The sequence below is a fragment of the Trichosurus vulpecula genome, chromosome 6, assembly GCF_011100635.1.
Source record: "Trichosurus vulpecula isolate mTriVul1 chromosome 6, mTriVul1.pri, whole genome shotgun sequence".
In the NCBI taxonomy this organism is placed as follows: domain Eukaryota; kingdom Metazoa; phylum Chordata; class Mammalia; order Diprotodontia; family Phalangeridae; genus Trichosurus; species Trichosurus vulpecula.
In genome coordinates this window covers 255,953,420-255,971,930 of record NC_050578.1, presented here as the reverse complement: position 1 = coordinate 255,971,930, position 18,511 = coordinate 255,953,420, and the positions used below count along the sequence as shown (strand labels likewise).

The window sequence follows — 18,511 nt, the reverse complement described above, 5'->3', positions numbered from 1 at the left end:
TAATTTTTTAACATTTGTTTTTAGAACTTTGAGTTCCAAATTTTTTGCCTTTTTCCCTCCCCAACCATGCTCTTTGAGAAGGTAAGCGATTCAATATAGGTTATACATGTATTGTTATGCAAAACACTTCCATAATAGTCATGTTGTGAAAGACTAACTATATTTCCCTCCATCCTATCCTGTCCCCCTTTATTCAAGTTTATCCTTTGACCATGTCCCTTTTCAAAAGTGTTTGCTTTTAACTATTTCCTCCCCAATCTGCCCTCCCTTCTGTCATCCCCCCCTCTTATCCCCTTCCCCCCTACTTTCCTGTAGGATAAGATACCCAATTGACTGTGTATGTTATTCCCTACTTAAGCCAAATCCGATGAGAGCAAGATTCACTCATTCACTTTCACCTACCCCCTCTTCCCCTCCATTATAACAGCTTATTCTTTCCACTTTTATGTGAACTAATTTACCCCATTCTACTCTCCCTTTCTCCTCCCAATATATTCCTCTCTCACCCATTAATTTTATTTTTTTACATATCGTTCCTTCATATTTAACTCACCCTGTGCCCTCTGTCTATATATGTGTGTGTGTGTGTGTGTGTGTGTGTGTCTATGTATATGTATGTATATGTGTATATGTGTGTATGTGTGTATGTATATATACCTACATATATGTGTATACATATATGTGTATGTGCATATGTATGTATGTATATTCCCTTCAACTACTTTAATACTGAGAAAGGTCTCATGAGTTACAAATATCTTCTCATGTAGGAATGTAAACAAAACAGTTCAACTTTAGTAAGTCCCTTATGATTTCTCTTTCCTGTTTACCTTTTCATGTTTCTCTTGATTCTTGTATTTGAAAGTCAAATTTTCTATTCAACTCCAGTTTTTTCATCAAGAATGCTTGAAAGTCCTCTATTTCATTGAAAATCCATATTTTGCCCTGAAGTATTATACTCAGTTTTGCTGGGTATGTGATTCTTGGTTTGAATCCTAGCTCCTTAGACCTCCAGAATATGAGTCATCTTTTTGACCAAAAGCCAAAATGCCTTTTGCTGGCCTCTAGTTTGGAGGAAGTACCAATGTTCTCTCCTCAGGAGGATAAAGGACAATGATCACAAGATCCATCTCACTCAAGAACACAGAGTAGAATACCTCCCCCCAGAAAATTTTATACACATGTTCTACATACATAGATTTTATATTCACATGTAGATACTATATTTTTCTCTGTAAGAAGCTATTCCAGATTCCCCTGAATGCTACTGCCTTCCTTCAGATATCATCTCCAGTTTATCCTGTCTGTATTTTGTTTGTACATAGTTGGTTACACAGTGCTTCCCCCATTAGAATATCAGCTCCTTGAGGGCAGGGTGAGTTTTGTCTTTCTTTTTGTCCCCAGTGCTTAGCACAGTGCCTGGAACAAACAGAGTAGGCATTTAATAAATGCTTTTTGACTTGACTAGTTTTCACCCCTTATCTCCAGTAGAATGTAAGCTCCTTGAGACAAGAGACCATTTCACCTTATAACCATGTACTCCCAGCATGATGCAGGTGCCTGGCACAGAAGAGGTGGAGAAAATGTAAGGGGAGTTTAGTTCAGTGGAAAATCAATGGACTTGGAGTCAGAGGACCTGATTTGTTCACATCCCAGTTCTGCCACTTAACAGCTCCATGATCTTGGAAAAATTATCTCTCTGGGTCTCAGTTTCCTCATCTATAAAGTAAGAGGATTAGCAGAGACCTAAGACAGAGAGGTTTTTAACCTAAGATCCATGAGCTTGGCTTTATTTTCAAACACACATACACACACACACACACACACACACACACACACACAGACACTATATTTTAAAATAATTTGTTTCCATTGTAATCCTAGGCATTTTATTTTATGCCTTTAAAAACATGATTCTGAGTAAAGGTCCATAGGTTTCACCAGACTGTCCAAAGGGTCCAGGACACAAAGAAAGGTCAAGAATCCCTATTCTAAATACAAGTCATTCCCCAATTGATAAATGTCAAAGGATATGAAAAGGCAGTTTTCAGAGGAAGAAATTAAAGCTATCTATAGTCATGCTAAAAAATTCTCTAAATCACTATTGATTAGAGAAATACAAACCAAAATATCTCCATGGTACCACATCACAACTATCAGATTGGGTAACATAACAAAACAGTAAAATGATAAATATTGGAGAAGATGTAGGAAAATTGGAACACTAATTCATTGTTGGTGGAGTTGTGAACTGATCCAACCATTCTGGAGAGCAATCTGGAACTATACCCAATGGACTATAAAAATGAGCATACCCCTTGACCCAGCAATACCACTTCTAGGGCTATATCTCAAAGAGATCATAAAAATGAGAAAAGGACCCACGTGGACAAAAATATTTATAGCAGCTCTTTTTGTGGTGGCCAAGAACTGGAAATTGAGGGGACGCCCATCACTAATGCAATGGCTGAACAAGTTGTGGTATGTAAGTGTAATGGAAGACTATTGTGCTATAAAAAATGATGAACAAGTGGATTTCAGAAAAACCTAGAAAGACTTATATGAACTGATTTTGAATAAAGTGAGCAGAACCAGGACAACATTGTATACAGTAACAGTCGCAGTGTGCGATGACTGCCTTTGATAGACTTAGCTCTTCTCAGCAATGCAAGGACCTAAAACAATTCCAAAAGACTCATGATGGAAAATGCTACCCATATCCAGAAAAAAAAGCATGAAGTCTGAATGCAGATTGAAGCAGACTATTTTCTTTTTTTGTTTTGCTTTGTTTCATGTTTTTCTTTCTCATGGTTCCTCCCATTCATTCCAATCCTTCTATACAACACAACTAATGTGAAAATGTGTTTAATAGGAATGTAAATGTAGAGCCTATATAGGATTGCATGCCATCTTGGGGAAGAGAAGGGAAAGAAGGGAAGGGGAGAAAATTTAAAACTTATGGAAGTGAATGTCGAAAACCAAAAATAAATAAACTTATTAAAAAAAAGAATTCCTACTCTGAGCTTCCTTCTAGTTCTAAGACTAAGATCTTAGACCTAGTAGTGAATAATCAATTGCCTGTTAAGTTGAATTGCCTCACATGCATGACAGCCTCTGGCTTACCCACCAAAAAAATGTGCGGATGTGGAAGAAACAGAAAACACAGTCCCTGCTCTCAAGGCCCTTACAGTCTGGTCAGGCAGAGATGGGTTGGCTTACATTCCCCAGGACTGGCTGTCTAACAGTTAATTAGAGAAAACAGTCTACCTTGCAAGACTGTGGGTTATAGATAAGTGTTCTGTTTAGTCATTCAGTGGAGGAAGAAATCTCCATGGGGCTGCAGAAAGCAGAGAATGCTTTGTGTAAAAGGTGGATCTTGAGGGAGGAACAGGATTAGGATAGACTGGAATGGGGATGGGGAGCTGGAGAGATGAGGAATGAGCAAAATCAAAAGGCTCATGTTGAATCTAACACTATCACCACCACCACTGGTGGGGGGATGGGACTTGGACCCCTAAAAGGGAAAGGCCATATCTTTGAAAGCAACCCAGTCCCTGAATTTTCCCATACACTTCAGCAGTCCAGATCACTGGCACCTCTGCCCAAGGCAACTGGCCCACTCCAGCCTACCTAGATCACCTAATTAGCTTATTTGACAGTCCTTACTTGGTCCTCTTGGCCCACCCCAGACTACTTAATACTCCTTAATCCCATCCATATTCTTTCACTGTGCTTTTTGTATATAATCAGTCTCACTCCCATTAAGTTAGGATTCTCTAGGAATCTCTTCCATTGGCCTTACAATAAACTGCTCCTTGACAGGAAGAAGGTTTGAGTGCATGAATTCACTCGAGATGGCCTCAGCCTTGTACCCTGGCATTTTGGGATTCCCAGCAACCCCAAACTACATTACCACCACCATCATCATCACCACCATCATTGTCACCACCACCATCACCACCATCACCACCACCATCATCATAATCATTACCATCACCACCACCACAATTATCATCATCACTACCACCATTATCATCACCATCATCATCACCATCACCACCACCACCATTATTATCACCATCATCATCACCACCACCACTACCACCACATCCCTTGCTGGAGCTGGTCCCCAGAAATGAGAAGAGCAGGGAGACATCTGCTTGTTTCTCCAGATTCTTCTCCAGATATCTTTCATTGGAATCATAGATTTAAAGCTGGAGGGAACCTTTGATCCTTTGACTCAGAATCAGTTGTCAGACAATTATTTTAAGCTTCTTCCCACCCCACCCCCAACATTGCCCTGCCTTTTACTCCACAAGACCAGGTCACTCCATTGCATAGGTAGTGAGTCAGTGATCAGTGGGGAGACCACAGTAGGAAGAAAAAAAAACATAACCCAAAGGTCATATGCCTGAGGACTGAGTCAATAACCCAGCTACTTCCAGCATAAGATATTAGCTAAGACAGTCAGCTGAACTTTTTGTTTTAAACAGTGTCAGGAGGGTGGGGGTGTTGAGGGGAGAAGGCAGAGAAACAAGAAGCTTCTCTCCTGTGTTTATGATTTCATTTCCAGTCTCTCCTTCCTCAGACCCTCCAGACCAGCCAGGAGGGGAAGCTAGGGCCAAGCTGCTGTCATTAAGATTAAACCCAGGCCACCTCATACAAACATCTCCTTGGCCTTGTGGAGAGGCAGGTGGGCAGAGACCTTTCTTGTCCCAAAGTGACCAACTCAGAAACAAATTCAGGACATTTGATCCTCCCAGATTAAATCAGAACCACCCACCCTCCCTTGGAGCCACTTCCTATGGAAGGGAGGAAACTGATGAAACTTCCCCTTCCACCTGGCAGGGGAGGGTTGGGAGGTAGAATGGGAAGATGGGAATAGAGAATTCTTCCTGCAGTTCTACAAGCTACCCAGGTCCCAACAGCAGAAAGAGAACCTGGTTACCTAACAAAGAACATTGGATTTGAGTCAGAGGGATCTGGGTTCCGATCCTAGCTCTGCTGCTTAACTGGCTGTGTGAGCTTGGGAAGTCACCTTTCTTTTCTGGGCCTCGATTTCTACATCTGTAAAAATAAAGGGAGTTGGGATCTAGAATGTGCTTTTGGTTCAACAAGTATTTACTAAACATGGGCAAGGCCCTGTTTGGTCCAGCTGCTGGAAGCCAAGAAGGAAATTAATAGACATCTGTCATTTCTGGTAGCAATCCTCCTTTTCTGTTCTGTTACCTGTATATGGAAATAACTAATTTTTTGTTGAGTTCAGAATAATTTTTTAAAGGGAATTTTTTTAAGGTCTTGCTGCCAAGTGGCTGGCTGATGTTCCTGCCAGCTTCAAATCCTCCTAGCAAGTTGACCAATAGACACTAGATTTTGTTGGCAGTCAGAAGGAACAGAGCTTTTTGAGCTGGCCCCACCCTCTAGGCTGAAGCCACTGTCAGGACAGGTGGCATGGGTATCTTTGCCAGAGGAATGCCATGGGCTGGCTCTCTAAGACCATATCCTTTAAAAAAAAAAAAACCTTCGTCCCTTTCCTGCATGGAAGTGGATCCCTCTTCAAGGTTTAGCAGCATGGCAAGAATGGGGAATATCAAGAAGAAAATGACCCCTTCCAATGGATACCAATGCCCAAGTTGGTGATCTTCCTGGCATGGAGGGATGTGCTGGCTGGCACAGGCTTCTGAAGGGCTTTGGGGTGAAGGCCAGAGACTTGGAGTTGGGAGATGATCTGGAAGTCCTATCACACTTATCAGCTACACGGCCATGGGCAAACACCTTCCCCTCTCTCCTGGTCTGTAAAACAGGGATGCCAATGCCATTGAGACCCACCTCACAGGATAGCTTTGAGGATTTAACAAAATCATGGCTATAAAGGTGACTTACCATTATTATTCCCCACCCCAGGCTCACTCATAATGCCTACTAAGCCCTCCCCCGGACCTTTCTAGGGCCCAGTAGTAGAAGGGAATCCCATCTTCTTACGGAGCTCCAGGCTTAACCAGGACTCAGAACATTGCTACACCCAGGAAAGCTGGGCAAGTTACCTTAACTCTCTGGGTCTCTGCCATCCCTTTCACTGCTAAATGATTTCTCCTTTTGGAAGAATTTATGACCAAACAAGAGATAGATAACATTATGAAGTGCAAAATGGATAATTTTGATTACATTAAATTGAAAAGTTTTTATACAAACAAAGTCAATGCAACCAGGATGAGGAGGGAAGCAGAAAACTGGGAAAGAATTTTTACAATCAGTGTCTCTGACAAAGGCCTCATTTCTAAAATATACAGAGAACTGAGTCAAATTTATTAGAATACAAGTCATTCCCTAATTGATAAATGGTCAAAGGATATGAACAGGTAGTTTTCAGAGGAAGAAATCAAAGTATCTATAGTCATGGAAAATGCTCTAAATTACTATTGATTAGAGAAATGCGAATCAAAACCACTCTTAGGTATCACATGTCACCTGTCAGATTGGCTAACATGACAAAGTAGGAAAACCATAAATGGTAGAGCGGATGTGGGAAAGTTGGAAAACTAATGCATTATTGGTAGAGTTGTGAACTGATCTAACCTTTATGGAGAACAATTTGGAACTTTGACCAAAGGACTATAAAAATGTGTATACCCTTTGACACAGCAGTACCACTTCTAGGGCTGTATCCCAAAGAAATCATACCAGTGGGAAAAGGACCCATATGTTTGAAAATATTTATAGCAGCTCTTTTTGTGGTGGCAAACAATTGAAAATCAAGGGGATGCCCATCAATTGAGGTACAGCTAAACAAGCTGTAATATATGAATGTAATGCTCTAAGAAATGAAGAACAGGTGAACTTCATAATACCTGGAAAGACTTATATGATCTGATGCTGAGTGAGGGGAGCTGAACCAGGAGAACATTATACAAAATCACAGACATATGGTATCTCTGATGACTAACTTTGATAGACTTGGCTCTTCTCAACAATGCAAGGTTCTAAGACAACTCCAAAAGACTCATGATGGAAAAAGCAATTCACATCCAGAGAAATAATTATGGAGTCTGAGTGCAGATTGAAGCAAACCATTTGCTCTCTTTTTTTGTTTGTTTTTGTTTCTGTTTTGTTTCTTCTTTCTCGTGGTTCATTCCATTGGCTATAGTTCTTCTTTACAACCTGGCTATTGTGAAAATATGTTTAGTGTGAAGGTATATTTAGAACCTGTATCAAATTGCATGCCATCTTGGGTGGGGAGGGGGGAGGAGGAGAAAATTTGAAACTCAAATACTTGAGGAACTGAATGTTGTAAACGAAAACTAAAAATAAATAAGTTAATTTAAAAATAAATGATTTCTCCTTTCTCCAAAACTTTCTTCCCAATCACCAGAAATATCAGTGGCATTCCATCCCACCTGTCCTGTGAATTTTTCTATTTATTTCCAGAGACTGTGCTAATAATTGTTTTCTTCCGTAAGAAGGAACAGGCTTTGAGGGTAGGAATTCACATCTTATGCTATTCCTCCTTCAAGAGATCCACCACAAGGAAGAACACTCATGTAATTAATAATAGCAAGCATTTGTATAATGCCTTCTGTGTGACAGGGCCCTGCACTACGCACTTTATAAACAGTATCTTTTCTGATCCTGGTTTTTATCCTAATTTCTGGTAACTGCAGCTAGATTTCAGCAGCCAGTACAAAATGGGATGTGAAAAGTTGATGGGATTTTAGATCTGAATCGGGACTTGGGGCTCATCTAGTCCAACTGAGGCAATTAATCTTATTTGACATCTAAAGCAACCAGCCCATCAAAGGGGAAGAGACTTGTCCAAGGTCACACAAGTAGTAAGTAGCTGAGGCAGGATTCTAACCCAAGTCCCATGATTCTGAATTGAATATTCTTTTCTCTACTCTACATTTCTCTTATTTCTCTCCAAAGCCCCGAAAACTTTATTCCAAAGACTCTAGCTTTTCCATTATACATGACCCACAATCCCACCCACTTCTGTAAATGTAGAAGGGGAAGGGAAATACAAAAGGTTGAAGAAACCCAGAGCACATAGAGGTCTATCTCTTACAGTCAGAAATACCCACCCACTCTACACATGGGGGAATATACCAAAGGAGGGCTTCTGAACATGGGCTCTGCCACCAGCCACCAGCTAACCTCTCCAGATGACAAGGAAGGAGACCTGCTTCCCAGTCTTCCTTCCAAATGTCAGTTGTCAACAGTCCCCAACTGCCAGGCCAAACAGAAACTAGTCAGTGCTCTTTAGACCCTACTCTGTAAGCAGGTTCCAGAATACACAAAAAGCACCACTTTTCAAATTTGAAAAAAGACATCCAAGGGTGGCTTATCACAGTGCAATGCCCAGAAACTTTCCCAGAGTACAAGCACCATGGGGCAGGCCCCCAGATGGCCCTCACTTTGAATCCAAAGCCCATGCTGAGACAGTTTCATAGGCTTTCTCCATTTGTCCCATGCTGAACTGGTATATCCACATTTCTATCTGATAAGAAGCAGTCATTAGCTTTCTAGCCCGGGGCCTCCAGGTTGTGCTCCCCCAGAAAAGTCCCTGGGGCCTGGGAGGGTTGTCAGGAAACACTGGGGAGAGTTTCCAGGGAGAAACCTATGGGGACCAACCTTAGCTTACCAGAGCAGCCAAAAGGAGAAGAAGGAACCTGGGTAGTGGATACTGCCCAGACACCAATGTCTGAATCTTTGTTGTTCCCAGGCTCCCCAGAGTGGAAAGCTGGGAAGAATATATTTATAAGGCATCATTGCCAAGAGGAGGAAATAAATAAGTTGGGGCTTCTGAGCTGTAAACTTAACATGCCTCAGGCAAAGGGAGAAAGCTAAGAATGTACTTTACTCAGGTTTACTCAGTAGAACAAGAAAAGGAAGCCAAGATAGCTAAGTAGCCCAGTGGATAGAGTCCTGGGCCTGGAGTCAAGAAGATCTGATTCAAATTCTACCTCTAACACTTCTCAGCTATGTGACCCTGGGCAAGTCACTCTGCTTGCCTCAGTTTCCTCACCTGTTGAATGGAGATAATAGTAGCCCCTACCTCCAAGAGTGAAGGGGAGGTTCAAATGGGAAGAGTATTTGTAAAGCGCTTGCCTAGGGGAGGTCCAAGGTCATTCCAACTTGGTCATGATTCAAACTCAGATCTCTCAACTCATCATAGAGTTTAAGAGTTGAAAGGGACCTACATGCCAAAGGAATTCCCAAGATAATATACCTAACAGAGGTATATTGTACTCCCAGAAGTCCTCAATGTATTCTCTATTCTATAGATGCATCTACATTCATACATAAATATGTACATACAAATGTATAACAGGCACCTGAAACTCAAGAAAAGTCCTTAAGAGACCCATCCCCCATCCCCTTATTTTCCAAATGAGAGAATAAAGAACCAAGGTACTATACACGTTTGAACCTGGGTCCAGAGACTCCAAATCCACCTTTCTTTCCATTGAAACTGGATCATAGATCTAGAGTTTGAAGAGACCTTAAGATATTATCTAGTCCAACTCCCCCCCCCCCCCGCCCTTTTTTTTTACAGTTTTGGAAACTTAGTCCCAGAGAGGTTCAACGATCTGTCCAAGGTCACACGGTTAATGACAGAGTCAGCATTTGAACCCAGGTCTTGTGACTCCAGAGCCACTGTTTTTGGTTTGGTTTGGTTTTTCCCATTGCACCAGAATGACTCACTTGTACAGTAAAACCCTTCACAAGGAAATCTATTAAGCCTTGGAAATTCGTTTGGTTTTGGTGGAATAGGGAGGGTATGAGGCTGAGCATGTAGAGGCACTGGGAGAGAGGGTCTTCCACGGAGGGGACACCAGAGGGTGAAACTGCACATGGAATAAGGGGGGATGCTCAAAACAAGTGAACCCACGGGGCCAGGAAAGCTCATCACACTCATTGGTACAGCTGGCACAGTGTCCAGAGGCATGAGGGGGAGGGAAACTGAGGTTAGGTAAGCCATGGTTCCCCCCAATACGCCCCCCCCCACGAGCTCAGCCCCCTTACTCCGCCCTCGGAAGGAGGCAATGAGGAGAAGGGGCGCTGGGAGGACTGCCAGCCCCGGACGCCTGCGACCCCCGGCACAGCGCCCACCAGCTCTGGCTCCCCCGGCAAGTTGGCCCCAAACACCCCTGGTGGTCGAGCCAACTTTTCGTCCTTCTTGCCTCACTCCCTGCCTCGGCGACCCCCGCCACCCCGGCGCCGTCGATCCGTGCCAACGCAGCGGTCTCCCAGCTGGGAGCGGGGCTCCAGAAGTGGCAGCTGCGTAGGTACCCCGCCGCTTACCTGTGGGCTTGGCTCTGGCCGCTGCTGCTGCTGGCTGTGCGCCCTGCTCCCTGCGCTCTGAGCCCGGTATGGTCCGGTCCGGTCCCTTCTGACACCGTTCTAGCCTTCTCCTGCCCTGTCTGCCTCTGCTAACCTCTGCCCAGCTCGGTTCTGCTCGCCTCTGCCTGGCTTTGCCGTGCCCTGCGCTGCGATCGGCCAGAGCCCCCTCCTGCGGCCGCCCTGGGAAGAAGCTGTCCAGCAGCCTTCCAACTGCAGCAGCCACGCCACGCCCCCTTCGGCTGCTGGGAGGAAGAGGCCCAACCTCTCAATCTAGGTCCGGAGGGGAGGGGGTGACAGTCAGAGAGCCGGCAGGGTGGTAAAAGATCTTTGGGTCCACCCTCAGCCCCATTTCGGGGGCGGGGAGGGGGAGCGACGTGGATTTGACGTGCTGGCTTTGGAGTCAGGAAAACAGGGGTTCAACAATCACTACTCTGGCTCTAACTGCGTGATGACGAACAAGTAAATCGCTTTGGCCGCCTTGAGCCTCAGTTTCCTCATCTGTAAACTGGGGATAATGATATCCGTATTAGCTACCTCAAAGGGTGCTTGTGAACTCCTTGAACTTGTAAGGGTGGAGTTGGTTAAATAAATCAATGTAGTCACCTCAGCTCACCACCTTAAAATTGTGATGAAGATGTCCTCCGATACCCTAATGGAGTGAGAACGAGGTTCGTTCAACCAATCAGAGACTTTATAATGATTAAATGTGAAAAATCCTTGGGCAAGCTGGGATTGCCTGAAGGAACTTTAAGCCAGGCCCTGCGGGTCTTCTCTAAAATAGAAGACCAGTTCAGGACCCAAGTTATTGCAGCATCCAGGGATTCAGAGTCCAGCAGCTTGGGTAGGTTGGGGAGCTTCCGATGTTCCTTCCCATTGGTTCCTGGTATCATCCCTGGAACCACTGGCCACTGTGTCTGCCTGGGGGGGCTGTCAGTCAATCAACAAACTTTTATTAAGTGCTGTTAATGTGCCAGGTGCTGCCAAGTACTGGGAGCATTAAAGAAATGAAAAACCACTGTCCCTGGTGCCTTAGAGGAGCTCACATTTTGATGGGGGAGGCAACGTGAAAACGACCGTGTGCGTACAAGATAAGCATACATATGTATGAGTATGGAGGGATGTAGTGTAAATACGGTAATCGCCAAGGAAAGGTACTCATGGGGGAGGGGGGCAGGAAGCAGATCTCTTGAGCTGAGTCTTGAAAGAAGTCAGGGAAGCCAGGGGGCTGAGTGGGGGGGGGGGGATTCCAAACATGGGGAACAGTCAGTGAAAGCTCAAACCCCCGTGGCTAAGTTTCCTCAGCCAAGACAATTCATCTGAGGATTCTTCAAAAGTCAAGAAGACCTATATCCACTAAGCCTCATTGTTTTTCATTAATTCTTCTCCTTCTTTCTCCTCCCCTTTTTTTCACTTTTGTCTGCATTTAGCGCATGTAGGCTCTGGGGTCACTTCCCAAATCTCCGTACTCATTGGCAGGTAAGGTCTCTAGATGGCTACATCTGATGGCTACATCTTCCCTCAGAAGGTTATTCCTAAGAGGTTGAAGGGGGAGGAGGGATGTCTTTCTAATGTTTTAGCTCATGAGCCCCCACCAGCGTGCTTCTCCCCATGATTATCAGTTGATATCAGTTAGTCAGACAGACATAGACTTTAGAAATGGCTATTTACATTTCTATAGCCCTTTGGGCATAGTTCCACACCGCCCTCCAAAATGGCTGGATCAGCTCACAACTCCACCAGCAATGCAACAATGTTCCAATTTCCCCACATCCTTTCCAGCATTTATCATTCTCCTGATTTGTTATTTTAGCCAATCTGACAGGAGAGATGTGGTATCTAAGAGTTGTTTTGATTTGCATTTCTCTAATCAGCAGCGATCCAGAGCATTTTTTCATATGCCTGTAGATAGCTTTAATTTCTTCCTCTGTAAACTGCCTGTTCATATCCTTTGACCATTTCTCAATTGGGGAATGGCTTGTATTCCTATATATTTGGCTTATCTCCCTGTATATTTTAGAGATGAGGCCTTTATCAGAGATACTAGTTGCAAAGATTTTCTCCCAATTTTCTGCTTCCCTCCTAATTCTTGTTGCATTGGCCATACCCTTTGACCCAGTAATACCACTTCTAGGGTTGTATCCCAAAGAAATCATGCAAGCGGGAAAAGGACCCATATGTACAAGAATATTTATAGCAGCTCTCTTTGTGGTAGCCAAGAATTGGAAAGCAAAGGGATGCCCATCAATTGGGGAATGGCTGAACAAGCTGTGGTATATGAAGGTGATGGAATACTATTGTGCCATAAGAAATGGGGATGATGCAGACTTCATAACAACCTGGAAAAACCTACACGACATAATGCTGAGTGAGCGGAGCAGAGCCAGGAGAACGTTGTGCACAGCCACAGATATGTGGATTCCGTGAGGACCAACCCTGACATACTGCATTTCTTTCAGCAACCTAAAGGGGCAAGGACAATTCCAGGGGACTCACGATGGAGAATGCTATCTTCATTCAGAGAAAGAACTGAGAAGTTTGAATACAGACTGAGGCACACTACATGCTCGCCTTTTCTGCTTCTCTTTTGTTTTTGTTTTTGGGGTTTTTTTTTTCTTGTTTGTTTTGTTTTTTTTTTTTTTTGGTTCTGTTTCTTCTTTCTCGTGATTCACTCCATTGGTCAAAATTCTTCTCCACGACTTGACTAGAGCATAAATTAATTCAATGCGAAGTTATACATGACAGTTATATGAGACTTCATGCCGTCTTGGGGAGGGAGGGGGGAGGGAGGGGAGAAAAACTGGAACTCAAAACTATGTAGAACCGTGTGTGGTAAACTAAAAATAAATAAAACACCTTTAAAAAAAAAAAAGAAATGGCTATTTACTATAGGGGCATAGTTGGTACAAAACAGGTTCCCCTAAATCTTTGGCACATTCTCTTAGTAATATGTACAGAGTCTAGGGGAAAGTGGACTCCAACTGAAAGGGAACACACAGCAAAGGGCTTACACAGCTCCTGGAAGTCCTTTTCCTAGAATCCTCAAGATCTTCCTCTTAGGTATGGTGTAGCTCTTCTCCTGGGCTCTTTGCAAAGCCTTGAACCTACTTTTCCTTGTTATCACCTCTCAATGTAGACAGTACTTACCACAAGGCACTTCTGTCCTTACGATATTGCTAGGACACCAGTGAAAATGTCCACATTTTCCAACCAAGTTGGGAGAGAAACACTAGGTTGAAGCTAAGTCATTCTCCTCTCTCACTAAACTATTCCTTATCAGGACATTTGACTGGAATGTTCTCTTGGCTTACCACTTATTCCAAATCTCCTGGGTTCTCCCTAGTTTTGTACAAGCCCCATCCAGAACATGACCATTTGGAACAAACTTCGTCTCACTCTATCTTATCCAGTGGCATCCTAGGACTTTTCACACTTAGTATAAAATTTCAATTGACTGAGTTATGTTTTTACTTGGCTAAGATGTGGGGCAAAGCCTCTTATTTAATTTAATTGAAGAGAATCACTGACCAGCACCTTTGGTATCAATGCCTGGTACATTGTAAGTGCTTAATAAATGATTGCCAATTGATTGAAGGCTGGCCTTAGACAGCTACCAGGACTCTGAATAGTTAAGGCACTGCTCCTCACCACCTTGCACATAGTAGTTGAGTTCATTGGACTGAACTTCTCTGAAAATCCTTTGTTAGAGAATAGGCCGGGTCACCGTTTGGTATGTAAAGATGGTTTATTTGAAGGGACCTTCCTGGCACAAGGCACCAAGATATTGTCATAGAACATGGAATCCAAGGCCCTGGGGACTTTGGACCATTTGGGCACAGTTAGACAGCCAGGGCCAAGCCCAGAACCCAGGTCTCAGAATCCTTCTCTTCCCTCAAGTCTCTCCAATCCCGTGCCACCTCTTTGAAAAACCTTCCTGATTCCCCCAAATGAAAGTGTTCTTTGTCCAACTTGTCTCACTCTACATATCTGTGATTGTATGATATCCTCCTCCAAGGTCTTAATAAATGTCTAATAGAAGTGTGTGGGGTGTTCAGGGAGGATTTGCACCTCTGGTGTGAGGGCTGGCCCGAGCCATTTACAGGGCTGCTCATTGGTGACCACCTGTCACCCAACTCTCACCCATAGCTCCAAAAGACTATAGCATGATCATTGGCTATATCCCATGAAACCATCTCAGCAGATGAGCTAAACCGGGGTGAGCAGAACTGACAGACCACAAACCCATTGGTGAATTAAGGGGGATGTCTACCCCAAGCACGTGAAGACTTCATCTAGCAGAATGGGTGGATGAAAGCAATTTGTTCTAATGCCCACGAAGGCAGCTGAAGTAGGTGGTGTGGAGCACTTAGAGTTTGATCAGACATCGAAGGCACCAAAGTCATCCACTGAATCTTGGGCCATTGCCTGTTGTGCTGACTTTGTCTTGCCACTGGACTTCAATGACTCCGTAAAAGAGAGTGAGACTGATGACTTTGTGCAACTCCCCCTCACTTAAATCCAAGTCAAAGGCAAATCAAGAGATCCCCTGTGGTATCACTGGTTCTCTTCAGAATTGAAGGACTAACAACAAATGTCGAATACATCAAACTGAACTAAATCGAATTGAATTGAATGAACAGTGACTCTGGAGTCAGAAGACCTGAGCTCCAAATGTCATTTTGCTGCTCACTAGCTCTGTCACCTTGGCAAAATCATCTTCCTCTTCTGGGCCTTCTCAGTTTCTTCTCCTGTCAGACAAAGGGCCAGAAGATCCTATGACCATGTGGTCTGTAGTCTATAAGGATTGCTTCTCACTCTAGGACCCAGGACTTCCCCAGATCTGGAAGGTAGGGCTTTAGAAATCAGGCCCAGTGCCCAGAAGACAGTAGGTGTTTAAATGGAAATTTGTGGAATTGGATAGAAATCTTCTCCAGCAGACAGAGGCCTCCAGACATTCCTCACTTCCCACTCCTCTCCATTCTGCCCGTAGCTGGGGTGGAGGTGTTTGTTATGTGACCCATCGGCTGGCCAGGCTTCTGTCCAACACCATCCTACTCCTAAGGGAAAGGGCATTCATTCCCTCAGTCCGTTGTGAGCTAGTAACTCACAGTTAGTTAGACATACTGGATAAAGCTGCAGATCTGAAGTCAGAGAGACATGAGTTCAAATCCAGCCTCAGATACTTTGTGTGGCACTGGGCAAGTCACTTAAATGTTATCTGCCTCAGTTTCTTCATTTATAATATGGGGATAATCATAACACCCACCTCCCAGGTTGTTGTGAGGATCAAATGAGATACTTGTAAACCAATGTTTAAACCTTCAAGTATCACTCGAGTGTTAACTGTTCTTGTTACAAGTCAGCTTTCCTGGGTAGGTCCATTTTAGGGATGGTTTGGCCACCTCAGAGCGGTTATTTTCTGGACTGCCTCCCCTGTCATATTATTTGGTTAGCAATGTACTCTCCCCTAGGGGGACCAGGATGAGTGAAATCACCTTCCAAAGTCTAATCATTTTTTTTCAGTCTCTTATTCAGCAAAGACACCTACTGTGTGCTAGTCCAGGGCTAGGCTATTATTACTGTTGTTGCTGTTTGACCTTTGTTCTTGAAGAGGACCATGACATCAGGAAGGTAATGCCATGACATGCGAGTGAACCGGATTTAAGTGAGGCAGGGCTGTGCAAAGTCACCAGCCTTACTTTCTCCTCCGGAGCTATTTGGGTCTAGTGGCAAGACATAGATCAGGATGACTGGAAATGGTCCGGGATGCGGTGGGAGACCTTGGCCTTTTTAAACTAAGGTCTTGGTGGTTCAGTGGATAGAGCACTGGACATGGAGTCAGGAGTTTGAATCCAGATAACAACTGTGTGACCCCGGGCAAGTCATTTAATCCCAATTGCCTTACTTAGGTCCTGCAGTAAAAGATAACCATGGCCTACTCTTGCTATCAAGTAATTTACTAAGAGACAAATAGCTGGGTGGAGAGAGTGGGGGAGAGGAGTGGAGAGAGGCTGCATCTGTGGTTTCATTGGCTAAGGAACGCCCTGTTAGGGAAATAGCTCATTATCAATACAGCTCAGCCCCGGCTATGCCATTCTTAGTCTTAGGAAGTTTCCTGGGGCACTAAGAGATTAAGGGACTTGTTCTCAGGCAACAAAAACAGGATTTGAACCCAGATCTTCCAGAAATGGAGGGCAGTTCTCTATCTATTAGACCAGAGCAGCTTCCGCACTGATGGCACAATAATGACTCACGTTTCTGTAATGCTTTTTAGGGTTTTCCAAGCACTTCACATGTGCTTAGCTAATTTGATTTTCACAGTAGTAACCAGATTAGGTAGGGGCTGTTATCATCCCTGTGTTACAGCAAAAGAACTAACATTCAGAAAGGATAAATGTTTTACCAGAAGTCACACAGCTAGTAAGTGGTATCTTAAGCTGGATTTGAACCCATGTCGTTCTAACTCTCAGTCCAGTCTCAGCGTTCAATCCACTTGGACAAGCTGTCACAACCAAGGAAGGAAGGAAACTAGCTTTTATTAAAGTGCTTACTAGTCACTATGTGCTGAGTACAATTCTAAGCACTTTACAAATATTACATCATTTTATCTTCACAGAAACACTAAGAGATGGGTGCTATTATTACCACCTCCGTTTTACTGTTGAGGAAACTGAGGCGTCGAGCAGTTAGATGACTTCTCCAAGATCACATGGTTCATGTTTGAGGAAGGATTTTAACTCTGGTCTTCTTGACTCTGAGCCCAGGGCTCTATCAACAACACGATAGTCAAAATGAGTGCAAAGAGGAGACCCAGGCTAAAGGAGGAGGAGAAAGGAGACGATTGAAGAAGAGCTCGTTTTTAACTTGGAGGTGGGGAGTGGTTGGAGTGGGGATGGATTTCAGGGAACACTTTATGGAAAAGGGAGCTCCCGAATTGGACCTTGAAGGATGTCAACCTAAGCAGATTAGAGAACAAAGGATGGGACAGGAGACACAGAGATGGAAGAGGGAAAGACGAGAAGGGGGCATGGAAAGCAGCCCAGTTTGAAGAATTTGGATTCTTCACATTTCGCATTTCTTATGGTGCAATAATATTCTGTTACATGTGCATATCATAATTTGTTCAGCTGTTGCCCAATCCTTAGACATGTGGATTAGACATGTGAAAAAGTCCAGTTTGGGGTTATGAATATTTTGGCTTTTTTTAATGAATATTGTTATGAACATTTTTGTACATTTTTAACAGCATCCTTCGGGTATATTCTTGGTGGTGGAGTCACTGAGTCAAAGGGTATAGACAGTTTCATAGCTCTTCTTCCACAACAACATATTGCTTTCCTAAAAGAGTACACCAATTCACAACCCCACTGCCTTTGCCTGTTTCTTCTCAGCCTAGCTAGCATTGAATTTTATTCTAAAAAGCGTTCTTTGTCAATGCAATGGTCCTGAAAGCTAGGATTAAATACTTCTACTGTGTTCAGCAGGCAGTGGGGATTCATTGAAGGTTTGGTTTGGTTTTGAGCAGAGGGGTCACATGACTAAAGGCTAGTTTGGGAAAAGTTATAAAAGGAAGACTGGAAGCAAGACCATCTCGAAGTCTGTTACATTAACCTGGCAGAATGATGCGGACCTGAACAAGGTCTTGGAGTGGGCAGGGAAGGAAAGGGAAAGATACAAGAAACACTGTTGCCTTTCAGATACCTGGTAAACAAAAAGGGGTAATTAGTTTCTTTTCGTCGAGACCAGAAAGAGAAGGGGGAGTTCAGAATGTCCCTGTTTTTCAGATGTAGAAATTAATCACAGAACTAGAGTTGGAAAGGACCTCCGAGGCAGGATTCCAGTCCAACCCCTTCATTTTATGGTTGAAAATGAGTATCAGAGAGTAACTTAACCTGAGACCATTTCCATATTAAGCATAAAGGGCAGGATTTGAACCCCAGAATTCCATACCAGTGTTCTTTCCTCCATACGTGCTACACTCCCAATGTCTCATGGTAAACCTTGTCATTTCTAAAAACAGCTCACAATTATATAGCACTTTAAGGTTTACAAAGCACTTTGCATACGTTATCTCAGAACAACATTATAAGGGGAGTGTTATTATCATGCCCATTTTACAGATTAAGTTAGGTGATTTACCTAGGGTCATATAGCTAGTGTCTGAGGTAGGATTTCC

General features: G+C 43.6%; 1 protein-coding gene across 2 annotated transcripts in view; it reads right to left on the bottom strand.

The window, feature by feature from the left end:
* The window catches only part of CD82 (CD82 molecule), an 82,170-nt gene extending 71,632 nt beyond the window's left edge, over positions 1-10,538 (bottom strand). Inside the window, exon 1 of one of the 2 annotated variants that reach the window (XM_036764314.1) lies at positions 10,300-10,538. The gene's annotated coding sequence lies outside the window, so the exon portion shown is untranslated. The remainder of the gene's footprint in view (positions 1-10,299) is intronic. The other variant, XM_036764315.1, reaches the window with a different exon arrangement.
* Positions 10,539-18,511: the final 7,973 nt, after the last annotated feature.